We start from the raw sequence: 23,214 nt of genomic DNA, 5'->3' as shown, positions 1-23,214 counted from the left end.
AAAAAAAACGTTGTTGCTCAAACCAGCTGCGTGGCTGCAGCCGGAAAGCCTCAGATCTTGGCGAATGCTGTGACGCGCAGGGGTCAACCATGATCTAATAATGACTTTTTAACTAACTCTAAGAGAGGCCTTTTCCACCGGCAAAGACTCGGTTCTGGTTCTTTCTCCTGCCTATGGGATGAACTAGAGGTGTGCTTTTCCACCGAGAACCGGAGTTGGTTCCGAACCATAAAAGTTGGTTCTGAACGGGAACCACAAAATCCTTGGTTCCTCTGGTTCAATCATGGTTCAATCTGGTGGAAACGCAAGCCGGCGGTTTGCAAGAACGAACGGTTCCAAGAAAGTTGAACCGGCACTGGTTCTGGAACCACGGTTCTTTTGGTGGAAAAGGCCCCTCTGTGAGCCCAGGACCAGTGATTCCCAAACCTTTTTTATGTCACCTGAAGACATTTAGTGGCAAGAACCCCTATACAAGATTTGTGTTGTTAAAATGTTTCAAAAGTATCTGAAAATACCTGATCTACAAGATCACAGATCGTCTATTTTCACATAGCCGATGTATACAGGGTTAAAGTGGTTCAGCTGACTTTGATGCTGAATTAACTCTGTTTAGGCATGGGGACTCCCTGGAACCCCCTCTTTTCTTCTTTTTCCTTTATTCGCCCAGGTAAACCCATTAATTGGACGCCCTGAAACATTATTTTCTCACTCAACAGTAAACAAACCAACATAACGTTTAAGTGTATAGAGGGTATCTGCACATTTCTAAAGGGACAATTATTTAATACCTCTAAAATGACAAATTAAACATTGGCCAAATTGTCAAATATTAGAGGCAGAAATTGTGAAAATAGCCGATCCACATGCTCACAACGCCTCGCAGTGCGAGGCGTTGTGAGCATGTAGATCTGCTATTTTCACAATAGAAACGTGTTATACAAAATGTAATGCCTCAACTCTTAGTGCTTGTCAGGGTGGGAGAAGGGGGGGTACCCAGTTAAAATATGATTATTTCGGGGGTCACGGCCTGAGAAGGTTGAGAACCACTGCACTAAGAAACCTGGGGGTCCCCCCCGGACAACTCTGAGAACCACTGCCCTAGACTGCTCATCTCGAGGTTGCGAGGTTACAAAGCTCTTCACCGAAACAGGGTGGAGTCAAGATGCCACATCAGCGCAGGGACGGAGAACACGGCTGCTTAGAAGACGTACTAAATAAAAGACGTGAAGAGGAGGCCCGGGCCAAGAGGGGAGAGAGAGATAAAAGAAAGTGATACAGGAGAGGAAACAAAACAATCAGGACAGAAGAGCATAAAAGAAATAAAAAGAAAAGATGAATCAACGTGAATAAAACGTGGAAACCCGAGAGCATAAGAGAATAAAACAATAACCACATGAAATAATACATGGATCATACAAAGGGCTTTCTCTCATAAAAAGTAACTTTTAGGCTGAGTTCCACATGGAGTCCTGAGGATAAGCCAGCCAGTCAGGAGAGAGAAGTGGTAACCCATTTTTTCACCCAGTGCCAATTGCCTAAGCTATGTAATCCTGGGCTCTGCTCTCCCTCTGCCACGCCTGGGGAGACAACGGACTGACCTCATGCTTCCTTCTATGCGTGAGTAGTCCAAGTTGTTTCTTTTCACCTGGCAGGGGGGATTTACCCGGTATGGAAGTAGCGTGTGGAAGGAACACGTTATTCCAACCAGTTTCTTTCCCCTCCATCAGGGCCCCGGCTGGACAGGGGGAGGCAATATAGAGACCAGGATTACTGCATGTTTTTTGTGAGTGTAATTACCCTAGGAGACATGGGGAGAACATGCAAACTCCACACAGAAAGGCCCTTTCGACAACCCCACTTAGGGTGTGGGCGCTGATGACGCGGAGGAGAGAACACGCCCCCAGCGCCCACAGCGTCCCCTGGCGGGAATCGAGCCCAGGACCTTCTAGCTGTGAGGCGACAGCACTCACGACTGTGCCACCGTGCCCCCTTATTGCCTGATTTCTACATGGTTGTGTGCTGGTGCTGTGTACAAAAAGAAGAGCGCTGATTTACAGTACAAGCTCACACAACTCATCGCAGCACTTGTAAATCTGGGATTGTTGGTGTGTAACACCACGCGCAACGCACAAGTAATAAAAGTGTCTGAGGACCCCTGTTTGAAGACCCCTGTCCCGAGGACCATGTCTGAGTTTTGTTTCGTTCTGGCTCATAGGTGACCAACATGTCAGTGATGTACTGTAACTGCAACCAAGCTACAGTACTGTACTCAGTATCAGTAAAAGTCCCCAAATTAGAACAAAATAGATATCGTCGTTGTCGGGTGGAAACCTTGTATGTCCAAAACCGTTCGTTTTGTATTCATCATTTTAAAAATGAACTAAACTAGTGAAAATAGCAGATCTACGTGCGAGGCGTTGTGTGCTTGTAGATCGGCTGTTTTCACTACTTTTGTGTGACAGCCCTGTATGATGAAGCAGAGCTTTACTTCAGGGGTGTCCAAACTTTTTTCAAAGGGGGCCACATTAGAAAATATGAAAACACCCAAGGGCCGACTTTCGGTCCGACCATAACAAAGTCACATACTGTACATTTGCGTCGCAATTACAATATTTTATTTAACTATCATCATCAATATTTATTATCAATGGTCTTTTGTCAGGTGTGTGCTCTGAACAAAACACAAATAACTCAATAACATTACCAAATTTAACCAGACGTGCAAGGTAAAAAAGTGCAATAAAATAGCCTTTCTTTGAGCCCTTCAGAATGAGACAACAGGGAACAATCCTGACAAATTATCCTATAAAATGTTCTTGTTTGACGGTGCTGGCGGGCTGTTTATAGTACAATTTAGGAATGAAGCCACGGGCCGTATAAAATGTGTCGGGCCGCATTTGGCCCCCAAGCCACACTTTGGACACCCCTGCTTTACTTGGTGAAAAACGTACAAACTTCAAACTTGGAGATACAAGGTTTCTACCCACAGTGACGATATGACAGCTTTCAGCACGAAGATGACTCTCGCTCCACAGTAATGGAAACTCTATAAACCTATAGTGTTTAGTTAGACTATAAACCACTATACAATATAAGGGAGTGAGTGAGTGAATGAGCGAGTGAGTGAGAGTGAGTGAGTGAGAGAGAGAGCGTGTGCAGCGTGTATAGTATGTGCACGCGTGTGTGCGTTTAAGCATGCACAACATTGCATGTCTGATCGAGGACAAAGCTTTAAAATGTACAATTCACAGCAGGCAATTGGGCTTGCAAAGCTGGTGTCATACTGGGATGCCCCTCCCCCGGCAGCCATTTTGAGAGGGTCGGGGGATATATACTAGCTATAGTAGCAGGGCTTGACATTAACTTTTTGAGGCACAGTGTCATCTGGACAAGTACATTTCCCATTCACTTGTCCAGGCACAAAAGTAACTGGTCAATTTGCCATTTCAGTCACTTTTTTCCCCCTTTTTTTGGGACAAATAAATAAGACCTCCTTGGTCCCCTCCACTCCACAGTCCTGCTAGGAGCATCACAGAAAAAGTGAAACCAAAAGCCACAAGTATATTTAATTACTCTTAAATCTTTATCCCACGATTTTGTAACCCATTTTTCACCCAGGGTCAAGTACATGTTTAACACTTATGTTGCAATGATTTTTTCTCTTCAATGTCTCGCGTTGCCATGGTTACCATAGACTTCCATGTAATTGTGCAATTGTGTAAAAAGTGCACGCCCATGCCTAGATGATGCACCACGTGTGTAGATGCTGTTCACAGCTTTCAAACAAAAAAATCCGCTTGGAAATCCGTTCAGGCATTCATGATTTATCAGCCATTATGTTTTCTTCAGATGTAAACAAACATGGCTGCCATGTTTGAAAGAATGAGTTGGTATGGGGGTTAAACATGCAATTTCGCGATCGCGATCATGCCTAATACATTTCTGGAGGTCCAAAAAATGTTTTTGAAAAAAAAATAATTGAAAAAAATAAAAAAACATTTTTTCAAAAACGGCCCAAACTCGGGAAACTCGGGGTTGGCACAGCGGTAGTACCAATACAAACTCGGGAAACTCGGGGTTGGCACCATATGTGTTAATTAACTTGTTCATAAGGATTTATAATTGTCCCGGACAACAGGCCAAGCCTAATGTCTATGAGCCTTTCTGTAGCGCAAAAAAATCAAATAAAAAATAAAGTTGAGCCTCAATGCAAGCGTAGTAGCTATAACGACTACGTGGCTTTTGGTTTCACTTTTTCTGTGACGCTCCTAGTAGCTTTGTGCTGTATAGACTATGGACTGTGGAGTGGAGGGGGCCAAGGGGGTCTTATTTATTTGTCCAAAGAAATAAAATACAAAATACTGTGAAATTGCAAATTAACAAAGTGACTTTTGTGCCTGGACAAGTGAAAGGGAAATGTACTTGTCCAGAGGACACTCTGCCTCAAAAAGTTAATGTCAATCCCTGCTACTATAGCTGTGGCTTTTGGTTTCACTTTTTCTGTGATGCTCCTCGCAGCTTTGTGCTGTATGCAGACTATGGACTGTGGAGAGGAGGGGGCCAATTTATTTGTAAAAAAAAAAGAATAAAAAAAGACTGTCCAGATGACACTGTGCCTCAAAAGGTTAACTTGAAGCCCTGCTATATAGCCAGTATATATCCCCCGACCCTCTCAAAATGGCTGCCGGGGGAGGGGCATCCCAGTATGACACCAGCTTTGCAAGCCCAATTAGAAGTCTATTGCAGAGCAACTTATACTGTAGATGTTGCTTTGCATTCGTAACAGGGCAAGAGACCAAGTAGCATTAACCCTTACCACCACGGTGGCCTACGGGTCAAGGCGCATACCACATAGGCACCGCCACATAGGCATGGTTGCCGCGGCGTCGCCGGTTCGATTCCACATCCGGACGACCTTTGCTGCATGTCACTCCCCATCTCTCTCTCTCCCCATTTCCTGTCAGTCTACTGTGCTATCAATAAATTCATAAAAGCCCCCCAAAAAATACATTAACCCTTGCCACCACGTCAAAGACATATATATCCTTTTTTCTCAATTTTATAAAAAAAAAAAAAAAAAAAAAAAAAAGATCCAGATAAACTTTATTGTCCATTAAATTTAACATAAAATGGAAAACTGAACCTGAACCAAAACCTTAACTGTATAAATTAACCTCAACATGCACTAGCCGACCTACAAGCAAGCATGCAAGGGGCGCATCCTGTGTGCTTGTTGGCCGGCTATTTTTGGTGCGCGCCGTCGACCGTGCATGAATTAGATTTTAGGTGCAATGAATGCTGTGAAAACAGGTTGTGGTCAGGGGTGGATGGAGGCCTGACTGAACCAGAAGAACCCTGGTTGGACTCAAGGTATTTTATTATACTTTACTGGACTGTTTCTAATTTTCTCTACTTTTACTTCTTCTACGTACTACTATATCTCAGAGACAAATATTGTACTTTTTACTCCACTACTATTATTTAAACTTTACTAAGTATATTTTTGAATACCATACTTTTACTTGTGACAGAGTATTTCTACACTACATTGCAGTATTGATAATTTTACTTAAAAGTAAAAACAGTGAGTACTTTTTCCACCACTGAGAAGAACCAAGGTTGAGCAGAACAAAACTAGAATGGAGCCCGCTATGGCTGAGGTGGGTTTTTGTACATCATTCACAACACACAATCACACAGTGTGTCAGGACTTTGAACGTCGACGGTTGTATTCCACCTTTTCTTTTCAAAATGAAAACACAGCTCAACCCTCTGTAGATTATTAACCTTAGGAATGTCATTAACGGCAGGTTAACTCACAGAGAGAGATAAAGAGAGAGAGAGGCCTGTTTATACTGAGTTGCACGTCACGTGTGAGTTGCACACCAACAAAAGCCGAGCTACAGTACAAGCTCAAAGACGTGTTACAGTGTGACACGCAGTGTAGACTGGCCGTTTTCAGTGCGCAACACTGGCACAAAACCTAAGTATAAATAATACTGCTATTTTTACAGCTAAAAAGCATGTGTGTGTGTGTGTGTGTGTGTGTGTGTGTGTGTGTGTGTGTGTGTGTGTGTGTGTGTGTGCGTGTGTGTGTACTGTGTGTGTGTGTGTGTGTGTCTGGCAGTGCTTTGAGGAAGCTCCGTCTCGTCTGGCTTTGATAGGAGGGTTAAATTTATTCTCAGGTATGTCCATAAGTCTGTCTGATGCTTTGATGAGACAGACGGCCGGGCTTAACTCTCTCTGGGCTGCACCCCAGTGATTCCACGGACACGGACACAGACACACACACGCACACGCACGCACGCACACACACACACACACACACACACACACACACACACACTGATAGATAGAAACAGACATCAACAGGGAAGGATAAATGGAGGGTGAAGAACAAGTGAACCAAGAGAAAGACTGTAATATATGAGTAGCATGGGTAGAATAGACTGCTACTGTATAAAGAATTAAGTGAAAGAGAGTGAAAGAGGTGTGTGTGTGTGTGTGTGTGTGTGTGCGTGCGTGCGTGCGTGCGTGCGTGCGTGTGCATGCGTGCATGTGAGAAAGAAAGAGAGGGGGGCTTAAATAAGTATTTTACCTTTCCCCACTTCCAGTGCAGGCAGTTGATTGACTACTCAGCTATTCAGCAGAATTGCTGAGTAGTAAATTGTGCTTTATGTGTCTATAAATCAGGCCTACGCACGCACGCACGCACGCACGCACGCACGCACGCACGCACGCACGCACGCACGCACGCACGCACGCACATGCACGCACGCACACACACACACACACACACACACACACACACACACACACACACACACACACACACACACACACACACACACACACACACACACACACACACACACACACACACACACACACACACACACACGCGCGCGCGTGCACACAAACACACACACGCGTGCACACAAACACACACAGCTGCGATAGACTACAAATCTAAATCTTCTTTGCCACCTGCATCTCTCCAAGGGGCCCTAAAAAAACAAGACCCCCTGTCCTCTCTCACCCCTCTCCTCTCTCTCTCTCTCTCTCTCCTTCTCACACCTTATTTCTCCCTGTTTCTGGTTATCCGTCCTCTTGTCTTTGTTTTCAGTCTGTCTGATAGAATGTCTGTCTGTTCTTGACAAAGCAACATAAAATCATTGAAAAGTCATTAAACTGTTATCTCCTGTTAGCTGATGAACAGTTTATAGTAGAACCGTTTTATGAAAGCAATATAAAAAATAATGTCAACACACCGAAGGGAGTGTTGTTATTGTGTATATCAGCACCGCTGTGATCATCTTTTTTTATGGCCCAATTACAACTACAGGTATGTTGATGATATCAGCAGAGCATATGAAACGGATTCTAAATTAATGACATTGAGACTGCACTTAATAATAGTTAATCACTGTATTTAGGTTACTGGTTCAACCTTTTTCATATCAATGTCCATTGTTTATTCGTCATTTGAGCCAGGGACCACCATTTGATGACACACAGATGTTTAACAATAACAACTACAACAATTCAACTCTTTCAACAGTTACAAAGATCTACAAGGGTCCATTTGGTTACCAACTCTCAATCATTTAGCTGGGGACCACCTGGAACCACCCTCAAGGACTACTGGTGGTCCCCGGAGTTATTGCATTATAGTCTCTCTGCCTCTCTGCCTCTCTCTCTCTCTCTCTCTCTCAGGGACACAAAAGTGTCCTTTCACACTGGGAGGGTGGGGGGGGGGGGGGGGGGAACATGGTTCATAAGTATAACGTCACTGTCGGGCAGAAACCTCCTATCTCCAAGTTTCAAACGTGTAAAAAAAAAATCACCGCAAGGCGTTGTGTGCTTGTAGATCGGCTGTTTTCACTAGTTTAAATCATTTTAAAAATAAATAAAAAACAAACGGTTTTGGACATACAAGGTTTCCACACGATACCGACGATAACATCCTCACTACTGCCGAAGAACAGGTGGGTGGGATTACACCCAGCCACACTGGCCCTGGATACGCCACTGGAAACAACAGTGCAGACCCCCTGCCTACACAGAACAACAGGTGGGAGGATAGATCAGCCACTGAAGTAAACATTACAGAGTCAGACCTTATGCCAAACTTCTGGAAGTGTTTTTCAAAAATTACGGCAATTTTGAAATTCACGCCATGTGAAAATGGCCACTTATTTTGTGTGCCGGAAGTTTTGGCGTCCAAAATGTCACGGCAAACTACCTAGTAATTTTTGCTGAAAGTACCGGGAGAATACAAATTTCCCTACAGTGAAAACGCATACTGTGATCGTGTGATGTTTTGTTTTTTTTCTTCTTTTTTCTTTGACAAGCAGGTGCGTAAGGAGCCAATAATAACAATTAAAGCATTGTATTTGGGATTGAAAACGATCTGAATGTGAAGGGATATAAATAAAATACAGCTTCCCCTTGCATTAGGGGATTAATTATTTAGGCTAGAAGGAGAGTCGCATTGTGACCATGGCTGGCTGCCTGCGAGTGCAATGATTTGTGGCGGGAAAAGTACACTTTTTACCTAAGTAAAGTATCGGTCCTGCAATGTGGAAATAGTCTGTTACCAGTAAAAGTCCATAATTCAAAATGTACTTAAAAGCACAAAAGTATTGGTATCAAAATGTACTTGTACTACCAAAAATAGAAAGTGCTCATTATGCAGAGTGTCCCATTTCACAAGTTTTCAAATGTATTTAAAATCTTTTGTACGTAGTGAGTATGCAGTGGAGTGGAGTAATGTAAAATTGGAAATAGTAAGAAATGCCTCAAAATTTTAGTTACTTAGTGAAAGTACAGTACTTGAGTAAATGTAATTACTTTAAACCAAGGGTCTTCAACGTTTTCAGGCCAAGGACCCCTTAGTCGAGAGAGAGATAAAGCAGGGACCCCCACAACCCATAGATACCATATAGTTTAGTTTCATTGTTTGACAGCACAATCATCAGTGTATTTTGTGTTCATCTACATTTGTGTATTCAGATATTTAACCACTTGAACCATCAATACTTAATAAACTTGACCTTTCACTCTGTATAGTCTGCTCTTTTTCCTCTCTACACCAAATCGCTTTGCCGATTTTCTTTTTGGCTAAAGTTCTCAGTAATGTGGACGCTAGGGTTCAAGTGGTTAATATAGGAAAAGGAGAAAAAAGCTTCTATCACACAAAGATTTGGAGGACCCCCTGTAGTAACTCTGAGGACCCCCTAGGGGTCCCGGACCCCCTGTTGAAGACCCAGGCTTTACACTGCTGAAAACAACATGGCGACCGGACACAGAACAGGTGGGACAGAGAGCAGAATGAGTTTCTGCAGAAGGCTGAGTCACTCATCATCAACACACCGACACTCTGTTACTGTCAGTTTATAATCAATCACAGTTGACAATTTTAGTGCTAAAAAGTCATTAAAACATGTGGAAAACATACCATTTCCAATGTCTTATGTCCTCTTATCTCTCCATATATTTTACTTTGTATGTTCTTTGGATGAATTAATGCACTACTTGATCACACTACATTGTCACACAATAGTATAGCAACTAGTAGCAGTAGCCGTAGCCAATCTACAAGCTCAAAACACGTCACGTTGCAGATCTATCTTTTCTTTTTCGTTTTTATCCTGAAAAGTAACCGTTCTTTCCCACCCGACATCAACAATATAATCTTTTAAATGTTTTGCTCAGTTTTAGGATATTTAGAAATGCACACACGTGAAATATATACAGTATCATTTGATAGAAGTCCAGTAAGGAGCTGATAAAAATCCCAGTCTCGGGATTTGACTTTCATCTTACTTTCACATAGGCTGCTTTCACAAGGCTTTTAGTGCAGGCTGTACTTAAGCAGGGCTACTCAGGGACATTAAGCACCAGGGCCAAGGAACCAACTGGAGCTAGAATATCAATGTCACATTTTAGGGTCCCTGGGAGGGAGAGGTGAAAAGAATAAAGTCATTGTTCCTGGCCCAGACAATACCAAACAAGCAAGCCCTGATCAGGAGGCCAGACAATGCTACATGAGCCCAGAGGCCTGCCCGCCACTTTAACTGCCCGAGGTTCTTTTTCTGCCTCAATCCACTCCACAAGTTCAACTACTGTCGGTTTGTTGGGTGAACTGTGGAATTGACGGGAGATTGAATGTGCAGATAACGGCAGAGGGAAGGCGGTACACTCTGCTAATTTAAAGGAAGGGCGACAGATAAGGAACAACAGCAGATTCTTGCACGACACCATATCTAGACAACAATAGGAGTTGTTTTTTTATATGCCGGTACATATATCGAAATCACGAAATGACTTAAGATGAGAAACGTTCTTAAACAGGTAAGCACCTGTACAGGTCACAATCATGACATCACAAGTGGAGAAGTTGCTACATACTGTATTGACAGTACTTGGTATAATATTGTCCTATATAAGTTTACATTGTACATGTCTTGCATTCAAATTCAGCTATACGTGTGCTGGAAGCCGTTCTACTGTTAAGTATGAAATTAAATATGATATACAGTATGTGACGTGTGCCTGTATTTTTTGAGTGATGCGGTCAAGCAGCATCAAGGTAATCTATTTCCACTCCTGACATCATAGCCTTGAGGATGGGAAATGTTGGGACCAGGCGGATTTAGCTGTTTAAACATGTTTCAAATGTTATGTCTATAACATATATTTTTATGACAATGCCAAATTATAACCTCTGTACTGATGTTTTTCACATTAGTTACATTTCCAGCATTTACACTTATCTATTGCACTTGTCTTTAGCAGTACATTAAATTTGTACACTCTCAGAGTCACCCATTTTTGTCAGTTAACACAATTGAGGAGATGCTCTCAGGATACATAGACGAGGGGAAAAGTAAGTGGAGAAGAACAGATTAAAGGCATATTGGAGGGAGGGGCGAGAGAGAAAGAGAAATCAAATTAATCCACCCAGATCTGAGAAAACAGATGAATCGAGACAGAAGTGTGGAAGCGCTAATGTGCTAATCCCACTGAATTAGCCGTGGTCGTCATGTGATGTTTGTACCACGCTAGTCTAACGTCTCCAAACACAACGCTGGTTCTGTTGGACGGGGCCTGACTGGGGCCCGCTGCATTATCATGCCCCATTAGCAAAGCACGACCAATTAAACCCTTATCAAATCATTCTCATTTAAGAAATGCTTTCATAATTGATTTTCAATCGCTGTTAAATCCACTTAGTGGCAAAGGCACTCCACATGAACATCCTTGTCTTTTAGCTGTCTCAGCGTTCCCTCCTCCCTCTCCCCTCTCTCTCTCTCTCTTTCTCTCTCTCTCTCTCTCTCCCCTCTCTCTCTCTCCTCTCTCTCTCTCTCTCTCTCTCTCTCTCTCTCTCTCTCTCTCTCTCTCTAGTGGACTAATCAAGTTACAGCCCTGCACTTCCTCTTATTAGCAAGTCAAAGGTCACAGCATCCAGGTGTCACACTGTCACCATATGGTGGGGCAAAAAACTAAGAAATACAGCACGGCCACAGCCACAGATCTGTGGTGACTTTTGTTCCATGCAGACCGAATTTGATTAATCGAAGACAGAAATGAACAGAAGTGTTCGTGTACAGCCTAGGAGATTAAAGGGGTGGGGGGTGGGGGGGTGTATTATGGTAAACAGGATTTGTCCGGACTTGGGTTACCCTTAGCCTCGTGAACCGCCTCCTCCTGCAGCTGCATTCTATTTGCTCTTGCGTTGCAGGAGAAGTCTGGTTTACGAGGCTAGGTTACCCTAACTCCCAAAAAGATTGCCATTTACGGGGAAAAAAAAGAAAAGAAAAAGAAGGTATACGGACGGTCTATGTTTATGTACGATGCGTGAACAGATAACAAGTCAAAGACAGAGTCAGAGATGCAAAGTGAGACAGATTTTGTCTCGCAGTCGCAGCACATTTAAATGCAGCCACGTAAATCCTTGCAGTCTGTGACGGGTTTAGCACAAACTAAAATAAACAGTTTTAGCTGTTAGCTATTGAAGTGAATGCTATGCAGATGGATTTAGATAAGATACGATCACAAGCCACTATGACATCCATGCACCATGACAAAACAATGTCAGCGATAACAGTTAGTCGCTGGTTCTTATAACAAAAGGGTTCATATTCATAAATAGTTTTTCTTTTTTCTTGTAGATCTGCTATTTCCACTATTTTTTTACTTTAAAAAAAGCATATGAACATTTTTCAACATGGAAACTATTATGACGATTATGAAAAATAATCGCGATTATGATTATGTAATAATTGTGACAGCCCTATCTAGGTGTTGGATTAGGGATGACCCTGGCCGGATAAAACATCACTTCTTTAGACAGAAAATGAATTCTTTATGCTCTTTGTAATTGAAAACATTTAATGGCCTGGCTACATATGAAGTCTTATCTCTGCGAGTTCACAGGCATAATAAGGCCTGCATGCAGGAGATCACAGTGAGGTGAACAGTCAAGCTGCCTATTCTTTGAGGACACAGAGAGAGTAGCTCAGCTGTGACGCCACACGCACGCACGCACGCACACACACATACACACACACACAGAAAGGGTGGACAGACCAAGTCACTGGTTTGTTACGCTCTCCTGCTCCTTAAACACAATATCCTGCTCCACACACACACACACACACACACACACACACACACACACACACACACACACACACACACACACACACACACACACACACACACACACACACACACACACACACACACTTAGTATGAAATAAATGGGCATTCCTTCTCTATTATTGTGACATTTCCAGATCCATCTAAAAAAGATATATTGTGTCAAACTAAATCTTCTTGAAACTTGCATATACAGTACATACATACCTGTACTGCATGCTTTTTACACAATGTTCTATTTTTATGGATCTGTACTTCCTCAATAACAAGAATTGAACACATCCCTCAAAGCTTTACTATTAGCTTTTATTTATTGAGATCAGTCTTGTGAACAGGAGGTGATTTGGGGGAATTCTTTTTCTTTAAATTGAAGTTAAAGAGAGACGATGGGCATTGTTTGATATGTTGATTTAAAAGAAAATCTCATTATTAAAATGAAAACATTTCTTTTTTTGGGATTGATCTTATTCTAGCCCAGCTCTAAACGACACACACACACACACACACACACACACACACACACACACACACACACACACACACACACGCACAAACATGACACAGAACAAGTAAGTACAATGCGTCATTTAACCCTCACATAGGTCTGCAACTCTGTCGGCGTGTAAAAGAGGAACCAAATGGACCCTTACATTTCTACACTGTCAGAGTTCAATTAAATTGGGTACATCAACAGTCTGGCCCCTGGGCATCGATGCTGGTTGATAAAGAGACAGTGAGTAGATATAGACTCTCACACGCACGCACGCACGCACGCACGCACGCACGCACGCACGCACGCACGCACGCACGCACGCACGCACGCACGCACGCACGCACGCACGCACGCACGCACGCACGCACGCACGCACGCACGCACGCACGCACGCACACACACACACACACACACACACACACACACACACACACACACACACACACACACACACACACACACACACACACACACACACACACACACACACACACACACACACACACACACACACACACACACACACACACACACACACACACACACACACACACACACACACACACACACACACACACACACACACACACCACAGGTCCAGCAGAACTCCACTGCTCTCTTAACAGCCACCCAGCCATGAATGGCCTAATAGGACCCACCTATCCATTACCCTGACACCTGATCCTCTCTCTACCTCTCTCTCTCTCTCTCTCTCTCTCTCTCTCTCTCTCTCTCTCTCTCTCTATCTCTCTCTCTGTCTCTCCCTACGGTAGGATGCTTGTTCTCTCTCAACCTCCCATTCGGCGCGCTTCCTCTCGTTTGTCGCTCTCTCATTATCTAATTCGTTCTTCTTTGTCTTTCCTCATTCTTTTTCCCCTTCACCCTCTTTCTGTGTGTGTGTGTGTGTATGTGTGTGTGTGTGTGTGTGTGTGTGTGTGTGTGTGTGTGTGTGTGTGTGTGTGTGTGTGTTTGTGTGTGTGTGTGTGTGTGTGTCTGTGTGTGTGCGCGTGTGTGTGTGTGCGCGTGTGTGTGTACTTCTGCTCTCTCTCCCTCTCTCCCTCTCTCTCTCTCTCCGAGGTGGTGTCGGGTTGCATTCATTGTCTGTACTGGTTACTGATAAACAGGGTGCCTAGTTACCAGCCCCTGCGTGATTGGTTCTTTTCAAAAGGCGGTTGCCGGGGGAAACCAAGACACAATTTGAAAAACAGAAATGTGTGTGCGTGTGAGTGTGAATGTGTGTGTGCACACGCAGAGTCATTTTCACGGTGAAAAACACTGCTTGGGGACACATTGACCCTTCCGACACCCCAAAAAAGTACCCCGTCGACACCCTCTGAATACCCCAGACACCGCTCCCACCAAACCCACCCCTGCTGGCGCAAAGCTGGCACCTTGCCCAACCCACCCGTCACACACACATTGTGACCAAGTACGGGAACATACGTTCCCACACAAAAATGTCTGCTCTCCTCTCAGAGCAGTAAACTCTGTGTTGAAGTGTGCACACAGTTAACATCTCAGTGTTTAAATCCAAAATGACATCTGTGTAAAAACACAGCAAGCTGGTAAGCAACACAGCTGTAGCTAATACTGGGTCTGTTAGATTTAGGTGTGTCCAGAGCCATCATGTGCACAGACAGAAGTCAACCTAAATGAAACACACCCATTATTAATGGTACTAGAAGCTGGGCGTCTAGTCGGCGACCTGGCCAACTCGGAACAATGTAAATAGGGAATGAATGCCCCGCCCTTTAATGCAAACCCCATTATACCTGTTTTCATAGGACCCGTTTTGACCATCTGTCTGCCTGTGTCCATTTATGCCCATATATGGAGATATCTGTATCTATCTGTCTGTCTGTCTGTCCGTCCATTTTATGTCCATATATGGAGATCACTGCAGTTATAGTTCTGGGTCCATTTTATGCCCATATATGGAGATATCTGTCTATCTGCGTCCATTTTATGCCCATATATGGAGTATCTGTCTGTGCCTCCAACTGTGTTGCAGACACAGTGCCGGTTCCCCCTTTAATGCAAACCTCATTATACCTGTTGTCATAGGACCCGTTTTGAACATCTGTTTGCCTGTGTCCATTTATGCCCATATATGGAGATATCTGTATCTGTCTGTCTGCGTCCATTTTATGCCCATATATGGAGATCTTTGACCATCTGTTTGCCTCTGTCCATTTATGTCCATATATGGAGATATCTGTATCTGTCTGTCTGCAATCCATTTTATGCCCATATATGGGGGCATTCATTTTATGCCCATATATGGAGAACGCGCGTGCCCGTGGGACAAACGCCCATATATGGAGAACGCGCGTGCCCGTGGGACGAACGGTTCTCGAGATACGCGGATTACATACATACATACACACTCACAGAGATTTTTTGTTGACTCATGTGGCGTACGTGATGTCAGAGCCTTTTATGAAGTGATGTCACAATGAGTCAGAGCTTTCGCCGATTTCCTCCGGAACAGCCTGATGTCAACAATCAACCCCGCATAAGGAGATTCCGAACGTTTCGCGCCGGTTCGGGAAAACCTTCTCGAGATACGCGGATTACATACATACATACACACTCACAGAGATTTTTTGTTGACTCATGTGTCGTACGTGATGTCAGAGCCTTTTATGAAGTGATGTCTCAATGAGTCAGAGCTTTCGCCGATTTCCTCCGGAACAGCCTGATGTCAACAATCAACCCCGCATAAGGAGATTCCGAACGTTTCGCGCCGGTTCGGGAAAACCGCGCGTCGGGTCGGGTCGAGACCCGGCACTGCACTCCGTGCCGCGGCGGGGAACGCGCGTGCCGAATCTGAAGCCGGTGGGACGAACGGTTCTCGAGATACGCGGATTACAGACAGACACACAGACAGACAGACAGACAGACACGCAGAGACTTCTCGCATTTATAGATAGATTATCTGCAGCTGTGTTGCTTACAGTGTACTTATATGGTCAGTCTTTTGCAGACTGCCCTGGCGTAGTTTATAACCTGCGCTGGAAAACTACAAAACTACACAGACTATGTTTTCAACCCCCTCTAAATTAACTCTAAGGTTTTGTATCAAAGTGTACATGATGTTCTTTTATGTTTTATTCTATCATGAGGTATTTCTGCTTTACTCATAACACAGCATTATGCTCTGTTCACTCCTATCCCAACTATTGTACCGGTATTTTATATTCTATTCTATTCTATTCTATTCTATTCTATTCTAATACAAGACATTCCATATAATTCTACAAGATCATATTCTATACACAGCTATCCTGAGTACTAAAGCCGCAATCTGTAAGTTTGATGCCATCGCCAGGATTCAAACCGGAGTCTCCACGTGTGGGGGAAAACTATCGCTCTGACAAGATACTGTACTTCAGGCTGTACTAGTTGTCAACCAGAAAGTGTACTACCCTGACACCAGTATCTACTGTAAATGCAGATGTAGTTGTATTTTATTTACATGCTACCATACAGATTTGCCAAAATGAAATTATTTAAAATAAGATCCAGATTGCAGCTTGTACACAGGCTTGTGTTGTGTTGTATTTTGTTCTCCATTCAATCCCTACTCTATTCAGACAGAACTGTCCTCTTCTATTTGTTTTTAAATGACCTGCAAAGTGGCAAGAACTCAGACAATAAAGTGTCATTCCTCACATTCTGTCTGCTGTCAGACTTCAGAGGGAAGAAAGAAGAAAAAAAGACGGGTGACTTTCATTCTGAAAGCAGCTCTTTGGGTCGTAATTGTTGGTTTTCATTCCTAATTAGCCATAGTGAAACTCCCACACTGTTTCATCCTCTCTTGCGTGGAGTTTTCATGGCCTGGAGGTCTGCTGTCAGACTTCAGGAAGTCTGCAGGAAGGCCATAAATTGTTCATACATTTTCTGGATGTTTCATGGCCAACTGGAGGCAAGGAGAAAGCTAACAATTACAGTTAAAACGACACTACACAAGAGTTTCTGTTTACCTTTAGGTCAAAAGTATGCATAGACTGTCACCACACTGGGACATGTCATGCACACAAGTAGGGATGGGGCGATAAGCGATATTATCGTTTATCGTGATAAAAAACATTCACGATAATCGTATCGTGGAGATTTAATTTTTCGTGATATCGTCCTCCCTCATTCACTGGGATCACTTCACCTTTTATTTGCTGAGCTGCATATCCGGTACCACTTAAACCCTCTATAATTGGTAAAAGGTACCTTAAGTATACCTTATACAGTCTTTTTTCACTCTCTATCAAATGTCTTTGCCAAGAAATATCTGATCTACAAGCTCACAATAATATACATACTTGTGAGCTTGTAGATCTGCAATTTTTTGGCAAATGTTCCGCCCCAGGATAATGGGTTTTGATTATCACGATAATATCGTAAATCGCAATTTATTTTTGTCACAATAATCGTGATATGAAATGTTCATATCGTCCCATCCCTACACACAAGCTGCCAGCCTGTGTATAATGCAGCTTCACCACTGAACTTCATTCATCCAGGGACGTCATGCCATTATTAGCGTGGTTTCCCTAAAAGGGCAACCAGACTATACTGTAGTACTTGTTTAACTTTCTTCTTCCATCCATCCATCCAGCTTTCCAGATAAACCTTATTTTGCCACGCTAAGATGACGCACCCATACAGTAAGTTCAGGTAAGATAGATCAGGGGTTTTCAAAGTGGGTGACGGGGCACCCTGGGGTGCCGTGACGGCAGTCCAGGGGCGCCGCAAGATAATTTGATAATATTTGGAATTTATTTGGACAATTAAAAACAACTATTTAGGATCATTTTAAACTTGAATTTTAAGTCTTCAGTCAGTTCTAACCAAAATAGCCATTATCTCATTCTCAATGTTTTCCTTGATAAAATTTGCCATAAATATAAGGTGTCAGGAGTGAAAAGGCACCCGTTCAGTCATTAAGATAAGGGGTGCCTCGGATGAAAAAAGTATTTGTAGGGGTGCCCTGAGCCAAAAAGGTTTGGGAACAAGTTTGGGAATGAGCTCTTCTTGCCAAATCTCTCACTATAAATTGAATGATGCCAGCACTCAACGATTATTGTTGCCTGTCTTACTTTAAAACAAAGAAGTACCTGAAAGCAGCACTAATTAATGAATACAAGGTAATGTTGTCCAATCTGTATGGTAGGGTACGACGTACGTATATTAATACAATATAACCTATGCTCTTGTATTGAGACATTTACTGTAGATCGTGTCAAAGGTCATGTCTTGCCTAGAGCCCTAGACGTGGATCCGACAAGAATTTTGACCTGATGGTCAAGATTCAATGTATCCCTGAGCAAGCAGGCCAGCTCTATTAGGTCAATGGTAAAAATGGCAGCACTTGCGCAGGAAACGGGGTTCAAATCCGGGGTAGAAGAGGAAAGTTAGTTAGTTTTTTGATCCGTGGCCAGGCAACCCGTGGCAAAGTTTCTTGTATCGTTTATTATCTGACCGAAGTTGTGCTTGCATTCCTCCTATTAGTTTAAAGTCTCTCGCGCCCGACAATGCATGTGTGCCATAAACGTTCCAATCTCCAGTCACCCAGTGACTCATTCAGCTCAGCCAATTCCTCACTGGCCCCGGTCAGTCACGCAGCGCTTCATTCATTTATTAAGCCATTCAATCAGTCCGCTAGCCAGCCAACACACAGCTATAGCTGTCAAAACAGCGGGCCAGCCCTGTAGAGGCAGATATTACTCATTCATTTATTCATTCATTCAGCCAGCCAGCCACCCAGTCAGTGGTCCAGCATGTCAGTCAGACTTCAATTTATATATTTAATAACTCAGTCAGCCAACGAAAAGTCAGCAATATTCATTAATTCATTCAAACGTTACGCTGTCACCTCACTAGCCAGCCAGTTGGCTTGCTGGACCATCATAACAGAGCTTTGATTGATTATCTTCTGCAGTATTTTGAAGGCCGTTTTTAATTCTTGCATGAAGATAGCCAATCTACAGTTCACAAAGCGCCGCAGTGCGACGCGTTGTTAGCTTGTAGATCGGTCTATTTTTGGTGCATAACAATGGTGAGCAACAAAGTGTAAGTCAGCAGACATTCAAGTTAGCTAGCCAACAGTTTACCCACTAAAATTAAATGGTAAATGTGTTCAAACAGCCGCAGCTGTGTGTATGTGTGTGTGCAGGTACGTGCGTGCATGTGTGTGTGTGTGTGTTGGAGTGGACCAGGCAGCTAGCCCACCTGAAGCCCCTGTGAGCCAGATGACCTCTTGATGTTTCTATTCAGCAGGTTTGGCTCACTGCCCGTCACAACACACACACGCACGCACGCACGCACGCACGCACGCACGCACGCGCGCGCGCACACACACACACACACACACACACACACACACACACACACACACACACACACACGGCATGTACACCCTCTCCCTTTCTTTCTTTAACCCATTCAGAGACCTTATGCCAATTCTCCAACTTTTTCGTGCCAAGGAAATTATATGCATTTCTGCCCCATCTGAAAATGTCTTGTGCCAGACCCCCCCCCCCCCCTCCCCCCCAGAAGAGAAGATTTGTGTTAATAATGATCCAAGATTTTTCAAACACTTTCTCTCTCTCTGACTCTCTCTGCTCCCACAGACAAAGAACAGAGGGATAAGAGACAGCAAGAGAGAAAGAGATGATAGAGTACAGTGGATTAGTATAGTGATAGGAGGCCAAGTTAAGATGGCCCAGGTGTCTTTGACCTAGAAAACACACATACACACACACGTGCGCGCGCATGCACATGTATGCACGATCGCACACACATCGGAGAAGCTTAAGAGTTCTGAGAGCGCCACATGTGTTTGTCTGGGTTTTATGGGCTCTTGCGGGGTCTTTACTGGTGGGACACAAGATCCTAATCTCCAAGGACCCCCGTATACTGACCACAAGGAAAGAACGTTCGCTTTAAAATGATACATTCAAAGATTTGCACACGTTTTCAAGATTTTTCAAAAATAGCAGATCTACAAGCTCGTATAGTTCGGCATAGTGCCGTGCTATGAGCTTGTAGATCTGCAATTTTAGAGAGAGAGAGAGAGAGAGAGGTAGTTAAAGGATGGGGGAGGTGGTCACACGGCCATGCTGTGGACTGGAGGAATCATTCCTCCTTGCCGGGAAGTTTCTTTGAAGTCTGTCAGAGAGGCGGGGTCTATGTGGAGCCCCCCGGACCACATACTGCCCCCCCCCCCCCCCCTACACTCTTTTCCTCAAATTCATTTCCCATCTCTTCCTCTTTTGCAACGCCCCTGCCTTCCCTCCCTCTCCTCTTCATTTAGCTTCTATTTCTCTTCGCTCTCTTCTCTCTCTCTCTCTCTCTCTCTCTCTCCCTTTATCTTATAGCTTTATCTCCATCAGATCATCTCGCCTCCTAACTACCTTCTCCTCCCTTCAATCCCTCTCTCCATCTATAACCGCATTCCTGCCTCTCCTCTCCTCTCCCCCACTCTCCTCTCCTCTCCTCTCCTCTCCTCTCCTCTCCTCTCCTCTCCTCTCCTCTCCTCTCCTCTCCTCTCACAAGGGTCAGTTAAGCACTGGTGTAGTGTGTTTGGCGATATGGCCACTGACATGAGCCAATAGGAATGGTGCGTGATAAAAGTGTGTGGGCTGTGTGCGAGTGAGAGAGAGAGAGAGAGAGAGATCCTACCACACACACACACTACAAGTCAACTTTGTAGGATTCAAATTCCAAAGCATCAAAAGTAGCAGATCGACAAGCTCAAAAAGCACCACTTTGTGGCATGTTTCGAGCTTGTTGATCTGCTACCTTTGACGCAGTAGTGTGCTGCTGTACTTTAGTATGCTGTCAGGTAGGGCATTAATTTACGATTCACCCATTCTGCTATTTTGTAATAGACTCAAGATAATCTCTCTCTCTGTACTCACACAGGCGGATTTATTAGGGCGGGGGAAACAGTAAATCATGACTTCAGGCCAGCCTGCCACCACACGCCCCGACATCACACACAGCTCTCCTGCCGAACCCCTAGAGAGACACATTCTAATACTTTCTCGAATGAATTACTGTCTCGCCACCACTCCAACCCGAATCAGTCACAACACATGAAATATCACCTCTCTTCAAATGTCAAAAAGGTTTTTCTTGAAGTTTTGGGGGTCATGTCCCGACACGTTCTGACACATTCAAGTGGGGATGGAAATGGGTTGTTGATAAAACGGAGTTAATGGATTCGTCGTGACAAGATGGAAGAGACGGCTAAGAGCCACAGGCGCACACACCTGACACGCCTTTCCATTTTGAAACGTCCGTAAAGCGATTCTGCATGTTTTATTGTGCGTTGACTGCGATGCGCGTACGTACGCTATTTCCCAAGGACATTTTCCTAATCGAATGTGATTGGCTGAGAGGCAAGGAGGAAGCGGGCACAGTGCGGAGGGGAGCGCTCGAGATAACTTATTCCCAGTGGTGTAAAGCCATATGTACGGTACATTTACTTAAGTACTGAACTTGAGTATACAATATTGAGGTGTTTGCGCTTTACCTTTGTATTTTTACTATTCTAATACTTTTACTTCTACTCCACTAGATCTTGGATCCAAATATTGTACTTTTACTCCACTACATTTAGTTTAAACCTTTTTGATTATTATTACAAAACATACTGTACATATCCACTTCAGCCCTATACACATTTCTACCATTTGAAAATAGTCGATCTACAAGCTCACAATGTGTCGCGATGAGATGTGAGCTTGTAGATCTGCGAATTTCAAAAGATTACGTTTTACCAATTGAGGGGTTAAATGTTGCAGCTATGCAGCTAAAAGGTGAACTGACCCCAGTGCATGACGGAGGACGATTTCACGATAAATTAAATCTCCACGATACGATTATCGTGAGTGTTTTTTTTTTTGTTTTTATCACGGTAAACGATAATATCGCTTATCGTCTCATCCCGACTACGGCTGGCCAACTCAAGACAGAATGCTTAGCATGTGTTATTATTCACATGCAAACTACACTCAGACAGTCATATCTTGTGGTGTGTAGTGTATGCAATATGCATATTTTGTACATTTCTGCATTCATTTTCTTTGAACTTGAGTCAATGGTGGTTAGGAGGAAAGATTCACAACACCCATACGCACGTGCACGCGTACACATAAACAGGTACAAAAGCATCAAACTCAATGAGTGTGCGCGAGGCATGCTGCACTGCACCTTGGTTGAACTTGCGGGTGAAACAATAGCTGTGTGGCAAACTATGGCATGCTGAGATGACTAAAACATGACTTACATGCAAGAAAGTGCACACGCGTGCGCACGCTCACGCACGCACACACACACACACGTAATAGTTGCTGCCAGGCAGAGTGTGTTCAAGTGCAGCTATGAGAGTGTGCGTGTGTGTGAAGCAGTTAACCATATGTAGCTGGGTCTAGGTGGGAGGTCTAATTGCTCTTTGGAGAAATGAAGGCACTGCTTTTGAATCTACAGTTAAACATGTGCACATGGTGTGTGCACGTCTCTATACACTCGTAAGCATTAGTGTGTGAGTGTGTGTTGGTGTGTGTGTGTGTATGTGTGTGTGTGTGTGTGTGTGTGTGTGTGTGTGTGTGTGTGTGTGTGTGTGTGTGTGTGTGTGTGTGTGTGTGTGTGTGTGTGTGTGTGTGTGTGTGTGTTTATGTTACATCCTTTAAGAGGCATAATTCACATCCTTTAACACAGGGGTTCCCGATTTCTTTTTGCTCGTGACCCAAAAAAGACATTTTGATGTGTCCCACGACTTCTTAAAAGTCTGTTGAGTGAGAAAACAATGTTGCACATAAAGTTAATCATCTGGGGACCCCCCAAAATTATTTGGGGACCCCCCTGGGGGTCCTGACCCACAGGTTGAGAACCACTGGTTTAAGAGACATACGTCCCATGCTTTAAGACTCACAAAGAGGATTCACAACAAAGTATAAGCACACATGCCACACATTCCTTCTTCTTCACCCCCCCATGATGGCCAGAAAATTATGCTTTCATAATCGGAGTGAGATTCTTGACTCCAAGAG

The 23,214-nt window shown here is 43.8% G+C and overlaps 1 protein-coding gene across 1 annotated transcript in view; it reads right to left on the bottom strand.

Annotated features, from left to right (window-relative positions):
• The window catches only part of celsr1a (cadherin EGF LAG seven-pass G-type receptor 1a), a gene marked incomplete at its 5' end in the record, with an annotated part of 187,771 nt that overhangs the window by 128,306 nt on the left and 36,251 nt on the right, over positions 1 to 23,214 (bottom strand). The window lies entirely within an intron of this gene.

The sequence above is a fragment of the Nannobrachium achirus genome, assembly GCF_963921795.1.
Source record: "Nannobrachium achirus genome assembly, chromosome: 23".
NCBI classification, from domain to species: domain Eukaryota; kingdom Metazoa; phylum Chordata; class Actinopteri; order Myctophiformes; family Myctophidae; genus Nannobrachium; species Nannobrachium achirus.
Note: the sequence above shows the minus strand (reverse complement) of the source record. Positions and strands in the feature narration are given on the sequence as shown.